Genomic DNA, 13,464 nt, shown 5'->3' with positions numbered 1-13,464 from the left:
TATATATATGTAAAAGATATATATATATATATATAATATACAGTCATATGTAAAAGTTTGGGCACCCCTATTAATGTTAACCTTTTTTCTTTATAACAATTTTGGTTTTTGCAACAGCTATTTCAGTTTCATATATCTAATAACTGATGGACTCAGTTATATTTCTGGATTCAAATGAGGTTTATTGTACTAACAGAAAATGTGCAATCTGCATTTAAACAAAATTTGACCAGTGCAAAAGTATGGGCACCCTTATCATTTTCTTGATTTGAACACTCCTAACTACGTTTTACTGACTTCCTGAAGCACTAAATTGGTTTTGTAACCTCATTGAGCTTTGAACTTCATAGCCAGGTGTATCAAATCATGAGAAAAGGTATTTCAAGTGGCCACTTGCAAGTAGTTCTCCTATTTGATTCTCCTATGAAGAGTGGCATCATGGGCTCCTCAAAACAACTCTCAAATGATCTGAAAACAACATAGCTTTTCAGGGGAAGGATACAAAAAGTTGTCTCAGAGATTTACCCTGTCAGTTTCCACTGTGAGGAACATAGTAAGGAAATGGAAGAACACAGGTACAGTTCTTGTTAAGCCCAGAAGTGGCAGGCCAAGAAAAATATCAGAAAGACAGAGAAGAAGAATGGTGGGAACAGTCAAGGACAATCCACAGACCACCTCCAAAGACCTGCAGCATCATCTTGCTGCAGATGGTGTCACTGTGCATCGGTCAACAATACAGCGCACTTTGCACAAGGAGAAGCTGTATGGGAAAGTGATGCGAAAGAAGCCGTTTCTGCAAGCACGCCACAAACAGAGTCGCCTGAGGTATGCAAAAGCACATTTGGACAAGCCAGTTACATTTTGGAAGAAGGTCCTGTGGACTGATGAAACAAAGATTGAGTTGTTTGGTCATACAAAAAGGCGTTATGCATGCGCTGTATTGTTGACCGATGCACAGTGACACCATCTGCAGCAAGATGATGCTGCCGGTCTGTGGAGGTGGTCTGTGGATTGTCCTTGACTGTTCTCACCATTCTTCTTCTCTGCCTTTCTGATATTTTTCTTGGCCTGCCACTTCTGGGCTTAACAAGAACTGTACCTGTGTTCTTCCATTTCCTTACTATGTTCCTCACAGTGGAAACTGACAGGCTAAATCTCTGAGACAACTTTTTGTATCCTTCCCCTGAAAAGCTATTTTGAATAATCTTTGTTTTCAGATCATTTGAGAGTTGTTTTGAGGAGCCCATGATGCCACTCTTCATAGGAGAATCAAATAGGAGAACTACTTGCAAGTGGCCACTTGAAATACCTTTTCTCATGATTTGATACACCTGGCTATGAAGTTCAAGGCTCAATGAGGTTACAAAACCAATTTAGTGCTTCAGGAAGTCAGTAAAAAATAGTTGGGAGTGTTCAAATCAAGAAAATGATAAGGGTGCCCATACTTTTGCACTGGTCAAATTTTGTTTAAATGCAGATTGCACATTTTCTGTTAGTACAATAAACCTCATTTGAATCCAGAAATATAACTGAGTCCATCAGTTATTAGATATATGAAAATGAAATAGCTGTTGCAAAAACCAAAATTGTTATAAAGAAAAAAGGTTAACATTAATAGGGGTGCCCAAACTTTTACATATGACTGTACATATATATCATACATATAAGATATATAATATATATACATTTAATATATATATAAAAATGAGTGTATGTATGTATGTGTGTGTATCAAGCCCTGCCCCTCATTACGATGTCATAATGGTTGCCATGGCGACACTGATGTCATAATAGGTTGCAATGGCGAAGATGATATCACAATGGTTGTCATGGCGATGATGATGTCATAATAGGTTGCTATGGTGATGGTTATGTCATAATGGTTGCCATGGTGACGTAGGTTGCTATGGTGATGGTTGTGTCATAATGATTGTAATGTATGCATAAAGACTTGGCACACACAGGTGAATTTCAAATGAGAAAGTTAATTTAATGTGGTGCAGTACATACAGACAGACGTTTCGGTCTATGACCTTCATCAGTGTACTGTGAAAGAGTAATAAAAAGTGGTGTAATTACATATAAAAATAAATATAAAATAAGTATGTACAAAATATCCGGGTAGTCAAAATTCAAAACAAGATATAATAATGTACAGAGACATCAAGCACATTATAGCACAGTGCACTTGGTAGAAACAAGGAATCCAGACAAAATGTAAACCAAGATGAATATACAGAGAGAGGCACATACCAAAGTGTTGCACTGTGAGCTCTTAGTTGCAGGGCCTAGGGTACGAGAAAACAAGTCTGCTTATAATAAGTAGAAAGTGCTCAGTGATGAGTGTATGTAATCAATGAGCTGGAAGGGTTACATACCAATAGGTGAGGAGGCACAAGGAGCCGTCTCTCTATAAGAGGGAAGGACAATATGCGGCTAAAACTTCTGTATGTATGTACTGTACCACATTAAATTACCTTTCTGCATTTGAAATTCACCTGTGTGTGCCAATTCTTTATGCATAGAAGTTCACGGATTGGGATCCTACTTGTGCACCACTTCCAGGGTTGTGCCAACGCTTCTGTTCTTTATAATGGTTGCCATGGTGACGATGATGTCATAATGGGTATATGGGCGCGGGACTATGGGATGGAGGATGTATGACGGGTATATGGGCATTGGACTATGGGATGGAGGATATGTATGATGGGTATATGGGCACGGGACTATGGGATGGCGGATATGTATGATGGGTATATGGGCACGGGACTATGGGATGGAGAATATGTATGATGGGTATATGGGCATGGGACTATGGGATGGAGTATGTGTGATGGGTATATGCGCACTCGACTATGGGATGGAGGATATCTATGATGGGCATATGGGCACAGGCTTATGGGATGGTGGATATGTATGATGGGTATATGGGCATGGGACTATGGGATGGAGGATAATTATAATTTGTTATAACTAATCACAGTTAGTTACTATGCCCGGGCAATGCCGGGCTCTTCAGTTAGTGTATATATATAATCGATACATATAAAATATATATTGTAAATATATATATATATATACTAGATTAAGGCCCGATGCTATCGCATCGGGAGGATAGTGACACACCTCTTGCCATGTTAACCCTCAACACACACACCTCCTCAACACACACTCCTCTCACCTTTCACCATCTCCACTCACGTCCCCCCCTCTTTCACTCCACATACGACCCTTTCTCTCACTCCGTCTCTCATACTCACGCTGTCATCGCCGCTGCTCCACGATCCCCGACATCTTCTTCCGCCAGCGCCATCCTGGATCCAGACGTTGTCCACGCTGGCGACATGTTCTTGCGGCGACACCATCTTGAGTATCGTGAAATCCCGTGATACTTTGCCTTTTTTCTATTACTTTTCTTTTAGATTAGGAGATGATGATCTATTAAAATTTATATTTCCAGTTGGCTTGTCCATAGTGCCTTATTTTTTATCCAGATCTTGCTGACTTTAGTGATTTGTGACTTACTTTGCCAGTGTGTAACGTGTCTTACGTAAAAAAAAAACACTAAAAAATAACACTAAAAAACTTCCTACATATCCTTTTAGCATGTTTCTTCTATATGTTAAGTCCCAAGTTGGCCAATTTTGTTGATCAGATGACTGTCTAATGTGTATGGAGGTCTACCAACGCTGCCCCGATTGGTCTGGGTAGAGCAGGGTCGGCACTTTGGAATTCCAATGGTGGTTCCTTTAGTTCTCTGCACTCATAAACTTCTGCCCAAAGAGTCACAGGAGTGCATGGCCGAATGCGTGTCTCTATGAGGGAGTCCAGGACGATAGCTGGCAGCTTTATAATGTGCGTTGGGTCCTTTTAGCTACAATAAAATGTACAGTCGCAGAAAGAAGGGTCATGTATTTGAATTTCAGCACCCACAATCCTTTAGTTTGGAGAAAAGCCGTCCCCCGAGCATTCATCTGTATGGGGGATCGGAAGGAATAGCTGACAGATGACAGCCATCCAAGGTGAATGCCTACCGTAAAAATTGCATCAGACAATGTATTACTTTGTCAATGTACAAAATGTTCTGTTGATAATTGAAATACAAAACACACTCTATATTATCATTAATTTGTATGAGGATTTTACAGTAATTATTTTGTTTTGTGAACTGAAGGGTGCACAGACTTTTGCATGAGCTATAAGTAATTTAACATGCTGTAAGTTGTGGGAAATAAAACTAACACGCTACCCGCCTATGCCTGCAAGTGATTAGTCTCTGCTATTGTACATCTTTGCTGTGAAGTTTTGGCATGATGGGATCCAGGATGGCGTCGGCAAAATCTCGCGAGATTTCGCCGACGCCATTTTGGATCCCGACGTTGTCCACGCCGGCGACATGTTTTTGCGGCGACGCCATCTTGAGTATCGCGGGATTTCACGATACTCAAGATGGCTTTGCCGCAAGAACATGTCGCCGGCGTGGACAACGTCTGGATCCAGGATGGTGCCGGAGGAAGATGTCGGGGATTGTGGAGCAGCGGCGATGACGGCGTGAGTATGAGAGATGGAGTGAGAGAAAGGGTCGCATGTGGAGTGAAAGAGTGAGTGGACGTGAGTGGAGATGGTAAAAGGTGAGAAGAGTGTGTGTTGAGGAGGTGTGTGTTGAGGAGGAGTGGTGTGTTGAGGGTTAACATGGCAAGAGGTGTGCTGTGACGTCACCAGTAGAGTTGAGCGAAACGGGTCGAAAAATTTCAAAAGTTGCCGACTTTTGGCAAAGTCGGGTTTCATGAAACGAAACCCGACCCTAGGATGAGGTCGGCCATGAGGTCGGCGACTTACGCGCCAAAGTCGCGTTTCAAAAGTTTGTTTTGCGCTCTTTTTCAGCCAATCAGGATCCACGGACACTGTGGGCAATGTGATGACATAGGCAGGGGTCACCACCATCTTTCAGAAGGGCATGCAAGTGATTGGCTTGCTTTGGTGGGCGTCACAGGGGTTATAAAAGGGCGTGCATGCCGACCGCCATCTTACTTCTGCCGATCTTAGCATAGGGAGAGGTTGCTGCTGCTGATTCTGTAGGGAGAGCGTTAGGCAGGGAAGAAGAAAAAAAAACTGCTTCTGCTGCTAGCGATTTTGCCTGTACAACACACCAGTCACTGTGTGTGCAGTGCAAGGGGAGGCTATATTGTGGTGGATCAGCGGTGTTGGTTGTTAGGCTGCCTTCTAAGGTTTCCTGACAGCTGCATTGCTGTTTACCCACTGCTCTGCAAGCTGCTTTTTTAAAAGCAATCCCAATTTTTTTTTTTGTCCTGCTGAGGTACTGAGCATGCATTTTTTCACACCATACAGCGGTGTACGCTCCTCACACAGTACCGTGTAACGGTTGTTATCACAGCCACAGTGAAGCTATCTGTGTGTCACTCTGTGAGAATAAGTCGAGGACATGTTCCGTTCTTACAGACCTGCACCTACTAGTTTTGTCTAGTTTTCAAACAGTTAAATATATTTGCTGTTTGATCACATTCAAACCTATAGAGAGACAGCGTGTGTCAGTCTGTATACTTAAAAAACACGGAGCTTGACAATTTTACGTACACCGGACAGCCGTGTACGTGCACGCTCCTCTCAGTACCGTGTAACGGCTGTTATCACGGCCACAGTGAAGCTGTGTGTCACTCTGTGAGAATAAGTCGAGGACATGTTCCGTTCTAACAGACCTGCACCTACTAGTTTTGTCTAGCTTTCAAACAGTTAAATATATTTGCTGTTTGATCACATTCAAAACTATAGAGAGACAGCGTGTGTCAGTCCGTATACTTAAAAAACACGGAGCTTGACAATTTTACGTACACCGGACAGCCGTGTACGTGCACGCTCCTCTCAGTACCATGTAACGGCTGTTATCACGGCCACAGTGAAGCTATCTGTGTGTCACTGTGGAAGGATAAGTGGAGGACTTGTTCCGTTCTTACAGACCTACACTCTAGGGAGATTCCTATTCTGCCCAATTCTACATACACCTTGTAGTTTGTGATACACTAGCCAATTTCTGCCTGTGACATAGCGCTCTGATATTAAGTGGGCCTCACACAATCCAAAAGTGTCCAGTGTCCACTAGTGTGTGCAGAAATTCAAAATCTCCCTTATCCTGTAGTCACTTTTTTCACACCTGTGCCATCGAGCCTGTGACATAGCGCTGTGATATTCAGTGGGCCTCACACAATCCATAAGTGTCCAGTGTCCACAAGTGTGTGCAGAAATTCAAAATCTCTGTGCTCCTGTAGTCACTTTTTTCACACCTGTGCCATCGAGCCTGTGACATAGCGCTCTGATATTCAGTGGGCCTCACACAATCCAAAAGTGTCCAGTGTCCACTAGTGTGTGCAGAAATTCAAAATCTCCCTTATCCTGTAGTCACTATTTTCACACCTGTGCCATCGAGCCTGTGACATAGCGCTCTGATATTCAGTGGGCCTCACACAATCCAAAAGTGTCCAGTGTCCACTAGTGTGTGCAGAAATTCAAAATCTCCCTTATCCTGTAGTCACTTTTTTCACACCTGTGCCATCGAGCCTGTGACATAGCGCTCTGATATTCAGTGGGCCTCACACAATCCAAAAGTGTCCAGTGTCCACTAGTGTGTGCAGAAATTCAAAATCTCCCTTATCCTGTAGTCACTTTTTTCACACCTGTGCCATCGAGCCTGTGACATAGCGCTCTGATATTCAGTGGGCCTCACACAATCCAAAAGTGTCCAGTGTCCACTAGTGTGTGCAGAAATTCAAAATCTCCCTTATCTTGTAGTCACTTTTTTCACACCTGTGCCATCGAGCCTGTGACATAGCGCTCTGATATTCAGTGGGCCTCACACAATCCAAAAGTGTCCAGTGTCCACTAGTGTGTGCAGAAATTCAAAATCTCCCTTATCCTGTAGTCACTTTTTTCACACCTGTGCCATCGAGCCTGTGACATAGCGCTCTGATATTCAGTGGGCCTCACACAATCCAAAAGTGTCCAGTGTCCACTAGTGTGTGCAGAAATTCAAAATCTCCCTTATCCTGTAGTCACTTTTTTCACACCTGTGCCATCGAGCCTGTGACATAGCGCTCTGATATTCAGTCGGCCTCACACAATCCAAAAGTGTCCAGTGTCCACTAGTGTGTGCAGAAATTCAAAATCTCCCTTATCCTGTAGTCACTTTTTTCACACCTGTGCCATCGAGCCTGTGACATAGCGCTCTGATATTCAGTGGGCCTCACACAATCCAAAAGTGTCCAGTGTCCACTAGTGTGTGCAGAAATTCAAAATCTCCCTTATCCTGTAGTCACTTTTTTCACACCTGTGCCATCGAGCCTGTGACATAGCGCTCTGATATTCAGTGGGCCTCACACAATCTAAAAGTGTCCAGTGTCCACTAGTGTGTGCAGAAATTCAAAATCTCTGTGATCCTGTAGTCACTTTTTTCACACCTGTGCCATCGAGCCTGTGACATAGCGCTCTGATATTCAGTGGGCCTCACACAATCCAAAAGTGTCCAGTGTCCACTAGTGTGTGCAGAAATTCAAAATCTCCCTTATCCTGTAGTCACTTTTTTCACACCTGTGCCATCGAGCCTGTGACATAGCGCTCTGATATTCAGTGGGCCTCACACAATCCAAAAGTGTCCAGTGTCCACTAGTGTGTGCAGAAATTCAAAATCTCCCTTATCCTGTAGTCACTTTTTTCACACCTGTGCCATCGAGCCTGTGACATAGCGCTGTGATATTCAGTGGGCCTCACACAATCCATAAGTGTCCAGTGTCCACAAGTGTGTGCAGAAATTCAAAATCTCCCCTGTCCTATAGACACCTTGTACCTTGTTTTACATTACTATATAGTTTGTTGGATTTTGTCTACATTTCTACAAAAAATGAGGAAGGCTGGTGGAAGAGGCCGTGGAATTGGGTGGGGGTTGGCAGCTGATAATGATGGTGTTGGTGGTGGATCTGATGGTAGTGGCAAGAGCAAAATAGGACCGAATGCAGGAGGTGTTGAGCCTGCGTCATCGCCTGGCTCCATAAGGCTTCGAAGGCTTAGTTTTCTAGGAGTTGGCAAACCGCTTTTAAAGCCAGAGCATCAGGAAAAAGTTTTGTCTTACATTGCTGACTCAGCCTCCAGCTCTATCGCCTCCTCTTCTGAAGTTGTAAAAAGTAAAAGCACTGAGTCGTCATTGGAGGCTCATGTTCATGAACCACACCTTTCCTTGTGTCCTTCACCCCAACCAAGATTGAAGGATGACGCAGGCCATACTACTGATTACTCCATGGAGCTGTTTTCACATACCATGCCTGGATTATCAAGTAAAATGGTGAATTACCCAGGCCAAGATGAATCTGACATGGAGTGCACTGATGCACAGCCGCTGATAGATGATTCTGCTGGTACATTCACTCAGAGCACTACATTGTCCTCGCAGTGTACAGAGCCAGATTCTGACCCTGATGAGACTCAGGTGCCCCTTCCCGCACACTATACCACCATACACGGTGACACAGAGGAAGGTGCACATGACATTGAAGAGGAGATGATGGATGACCCAGTTGTTGACCCAGATTGGCATCAATTGGGGGAAGAGGGTGCTGCTTCCAATAGCTCAGATGAGGAGCATCCACAGCAGACATCGACATCGCAACAGCTGTTATCTGGCAGGCCCGGAGCACTCCAAAGACAGGTTCCAAAAATCAAAAGAGTTGCTGGACAGCTTGTCCAGAGGGTCAAAAGATCACAGCGTGCTAGGCCGCAAAATGTCTGCCAAAGTAGGAAGAGTGCAGTGTGGCACTTTTTTGAACAAAATCCTCATGATCAGGCCAAGGTTATCTGTAAGAAGTGTGCAAAGACCTTTAGCCGAGGGAAAAATCTGAAAAATTTGAATACCAGTTGCATGCTTAGACATTTAACCACCATGCACTTGCAAGCGTGGACACAACACCAAACCTCAAGTGCCACATGTGCAACTGATCACAAAGAAGGTAGTCAGCAACGCTACATTGTTTCCCCGACTGTAAGCCCACCGGTTAGCACAGCAGCAAATGTTGAGGTGTCGTTGCAAGGCCACAGCAGTCAGGGAATCCCACTGTTATATCAACGAAATACTGAATCTAGGCCATCAGAAAGAACACCAACTCCATCACCATCATCAAACCTCTCTCAGTCCGCCCTGTCCACCTCTACTTCCACCATATGCAGCTCTCAAGTCCAGCTCACCCTCCCAGACACTATGAGTAGGTCAAGAAAGTACTCAGTCTCTCATCCGCGTACACTGGGTTTGAACGCCCACATTGCCAAACTAATCTCGTTTGAGATGATGCCCTATCGGTTGGTGGAAAGCGCAGCTTTCCGCGAACTCATGGCCTATGCAGTACCATGCTATGACCTACCCAGTCGCCACTTCTTCTCTCGCAAAGCCATCCCAGCCCTCCACCATCATGTAAAAGACCGCATTGTCCATGCACTCAAGCAGTCAGTGAGTGGAAAGGTGCACCTCACAACTGATGCATGGTCCAGTCGGCATGGCCAGGGCCGTTACGTGTCCATCACTGCGCACTGGGTTAATGTGGTGGATACAGGGTCCACAGGGGACAGCGGTGGTGGGACAGTGCTGTCTAGCCCACGGTATAGGAAACAGTTGGCTGTAGGCGTTCGACCCTCCTCCTCCTCCTCCTCCAGAAGTGAAAGCTCGTCCACAGAGCGCAGTCGTACGAGCACTCCATCTGCAGCTGCCACTGTTGCACACGAGGTGTCCCCCTATCGAGCAGCTAGTGGAAAGCGTCAGCAGGCTGTGTTGCAGATGATGTGTTTGGGCGACAGACACACTGCCGAGGTGCTGGCCGAGTACTTGAAGCGACAAACTGAGTCATGGCTGGGCAGTGTACATCTTGAGGCAGGCAAGGTAGTTAGTGATAACGGCCGTAATTTTGTGGCAGCCATAGCCCTTTCAAAACTCAGCCACATACCTTGCTTGGCTCACACCTTGAACCTGGTGGTGCAGTGCTTCCTCAAAAATTATCCGGAGTTAACAGCCCTGCTCCAGAAGGTGCGAAGACTGTGCGCGCACATCCGCCGGTCGCCTGTACACTCCGTTCGTATGCAGAAGCTGCAGCGATTGCTCCACCTTCCCAACCACGCCTCATTATCGACATTGCAACAAGGTGGAACTCCACCCTGCAAATGGTGGAGCGGCTGTGCGAGCAGAGGCAGGCCATAATGCATTTGTGGGAGGATACACGGCCAGGCACTTTGAGAGCAGACATGGAGTTGACAGGTGTGCAGTGGTCGAAGCTGAAAGACCTCTGTAAAGTCCTTCAGTGTTTTGAGGAATGCACACGGCTGGTAAGCGCAGACGACGCCATCCTAAGCATGAGCATCCCACTTATGCGTCTGCTCATGCAAACTTTGACGCACCTTAAGGAGCAGGCGTCTGCAGCCAATGTTGATGAGGAGGAAGAGGAGGAGGGAATCCTTGATGACATTCAGCCATTGTCTGCTCAGGGACCTCTCCTGGACGAGGTGGAGGAAGAAGAGGAGGAGGAGGATGATGATGGGGATGATTACTTAGGGGAGGAGGATGCATCTCATGGGGCAAGTGAAAATGTTGGCGTGGCAAGGTCTGGTACAGGGTTTGTGCGTGACTGGAGGGATGTGGATTTGCCAGAAAGTGCTCCTGCAACCAGCACTCGCAGTGCATCATTGACACCGGGAACATTGGCCCACATGTCAGATTATGCCTTGCAGATCCTAAAAAGGGACCCCCGCATTGCCAAAATGATGAACGATGATGACTACTGGTTGGCCAGCATCCTGGATCCACGCTATAAAGGCAAATTACAAAACATCATGCCACAGGAGAACCTTGACCTAATATTGGCTAATAAACAAGCAACTCTGGTAAATCAGTTGCTTGAGGCATTCCCAGCACACAGCAGCGGTGATGGTTCTCACACGAGCCGTACGGGCCGGGGGCAGCTTGGTAGAGGTGTTCATGGTGCACACAGCAGAAGTGGCGTTGGAGACAGGGGTTTCATGACAATGTTGTGGACTGATTTTTCAAGTACCGCTCACACAACTGGTAATACTGCATCGATGGAAAGTGACAGGAGACAGCAGTTGTCAACTATGGTTACATGGTTACAAACTACTTTTCCTCCCATATCGATGTTCTCCCACACAGGTCATTCCCCTTTGACTATTGGGCCGCTAAACTGGACATCTGGCCTGAATTGGCACAATATGCCTTACAGGAGCTCGCTTGCCCAGCTGCAAGTGTGCTATCGGAAAGAGTCTTCAGTGCAGCTGGATCAATCCTGACAGAAAAAAGGACCCGTCTGTCAACCCAAAATGTGGATGATCTAACCTTCATTAAAATGAACCATGCATGGGTTTCCAAGGATTTTGTCCCACCTTCCCCTGATGACACATAGGGTGACAGAAAAATGGCTTGCTTTGGTCCACCTCTTCCTGGGACTTGACCTATTTCGCCTTTTGCATCAGCTGAATGTCCAACATCAACATATGCCACTTTCTAAAACTCCCTAACTGTGCTGCCTCCCCCCCCATGACCGGGGTCACCACCTAGCGCACGACACCGTGCGAGTGCCGTTGCCCTGGACAGGTGGGTAGGCCAACTCTTGGGGGCGGACACTGGCACAGGGTCCCTCATAGTGCAATCAAGTGTCTCTGACGGTGGTGGTGCACACCCGCCGTCAGACACACCGCCGTACTATGAGGGGCCCAGTGCCAGTACCGACGCCCACGAGTGGGCCCCCCTTGCTTGGGCAGGGCCCCAGCATTTGCAATCTTTACCTCTCCCTGCTCCTCCGCTGTGTAGTCTGGGCCGTCAAATCCATACTGTGCCTGACACCGCCTGAGCCTGCCTCCTGATGTATAGACATATATTTTGAATGTGTACGCTATCCATACATGTTATCCGGGGATACGGTACCCTTTCTCACCTTTGTGCAATCACGTGCAAGCCATACTGGGCCTAACACCGTCTGAGCCTGCCTCCTGATGTATAGACATATATTTTGAATGTGTACGCTATCCATACATGTTATCCGGGGATACGGTACCCTTTCTCACCTTTGTGCAATCACGTGCAAGCCATACTGGGCCTAACACCGTCTGAGCCTGCCTCCTGATGTATAGACATATATTTTGAATGTGTACGCTATCCATACATGTTATCCTGGGATACGGTACCCTTTCTCACCTTTGTGCAATCACGTGCAAGCCATACTGGGCCTAACACCGTCTGAGCCTGCCTCCTGATGTATTGACATATATTTTGAATGTGTACGCTATCCATACATGTTATCCGGGGATACGGTACCCTTTCTCACCTTTGTGCAATCACGTGTAATCCATACTGGGCGTGAGACCGGCTGGCGAGCTGTTAAGCAAGCTACAGCACCTGTGGTTTGCACACGTAAGTTTTTCATTTTTTCAGGAATGATGGTTAGGCCTAATTCCGGAACTGCGGTTGACCTGCACTTACTGGGAAATCATCGTTCGCGGGTAATAATTGTAATCAGTGATCCCCATCACTAACGTTGTTCAGCGGGTTATCTGGACCTGTAAGTGACAAACGCTGGCCTTTTCAGTGTAGCCCACATGCAGCCACGGACATGTAAGGGGATGACACACCAGTTATTGGCCAATCTCATGTGCCAGAGCCTCACGTGTCCCTCTATTAAGCCGGACTCGGACCGCGGGGCATGACGGAGTCTCGTTCGTTAACGGAATTAAGCTTGCAATGTGTGCATCTTTTCTGTAGCTGGCATGGTTGAGGTTTCCCAGGTGGAGTCGAATTTAACCGTAGGCTCCACTCCTGGTGGTGCCCTTCTGGACATTCCTTTAAGGTTCAGCTTTGCAACCATACTGCCCACGTAAAACAAACACTTTGCCTTCATGAACGCTGTTTGGAGGGTCATGACTCGTGGGAATAATGCCGCCCAATCAGTTAACCTGCTAGAGAGATCCTTCGTTGCTCCCAAGCATGACATCACACTCCCTAGGAGGAAGGTAATGCCACTGTGGCGACCGTACTCCTGGGGGCGACACAAGTGCACTGATGCCCAGCCACTGCTCGATGAATCTGCTGGTACATAGACCCAGACTACTACATTCCCCTCGCACGCTACATGGCCTGAATCTGACCCTGATGAAACTCAGGTTACCCTTCCCATATACAGTTCCGTCTTACACGGTGACAAAGAGGAAGCTGCAGATGAAAGTGCAGGTTCGGCCCACCCGCCATCAGACACACCACCGTACTATCAGGGGCCCTGTGCCAGTGCCGTCGCCAACGAGTGGGCCCCCCCTGCTTGCTCAGGATCACAGCACTTGCAAGGTTGAAATACTGTGCAGTGAGATGGAAGATGGGGACGACGAGGAGTCCAGACTAGTACAGGGATTCCCTAGCGAGGA

Source organism: Dendrobates tinctorius, unplaced genomic scaffold (assembly GCF_039654945.1).
Source record: "Dendrobates tinctorius isolate UK_male_01 unplaced genomic scaffold, ASM3965494v1 ptg000007l, whole genome shotgun sequence".
In the NCBI taxonomy this organism is placed as follows: Eukaryota; Metazoa; Chordata; class Amphibia; order Anura; family Dendrobatidae; genus Dendrobates; species Dendrobates tinctorius.
The sequence above is the reverse complement of the archived record's forward strand: the minus strand, read 5'-3'. Positions refer to the sequence as shown.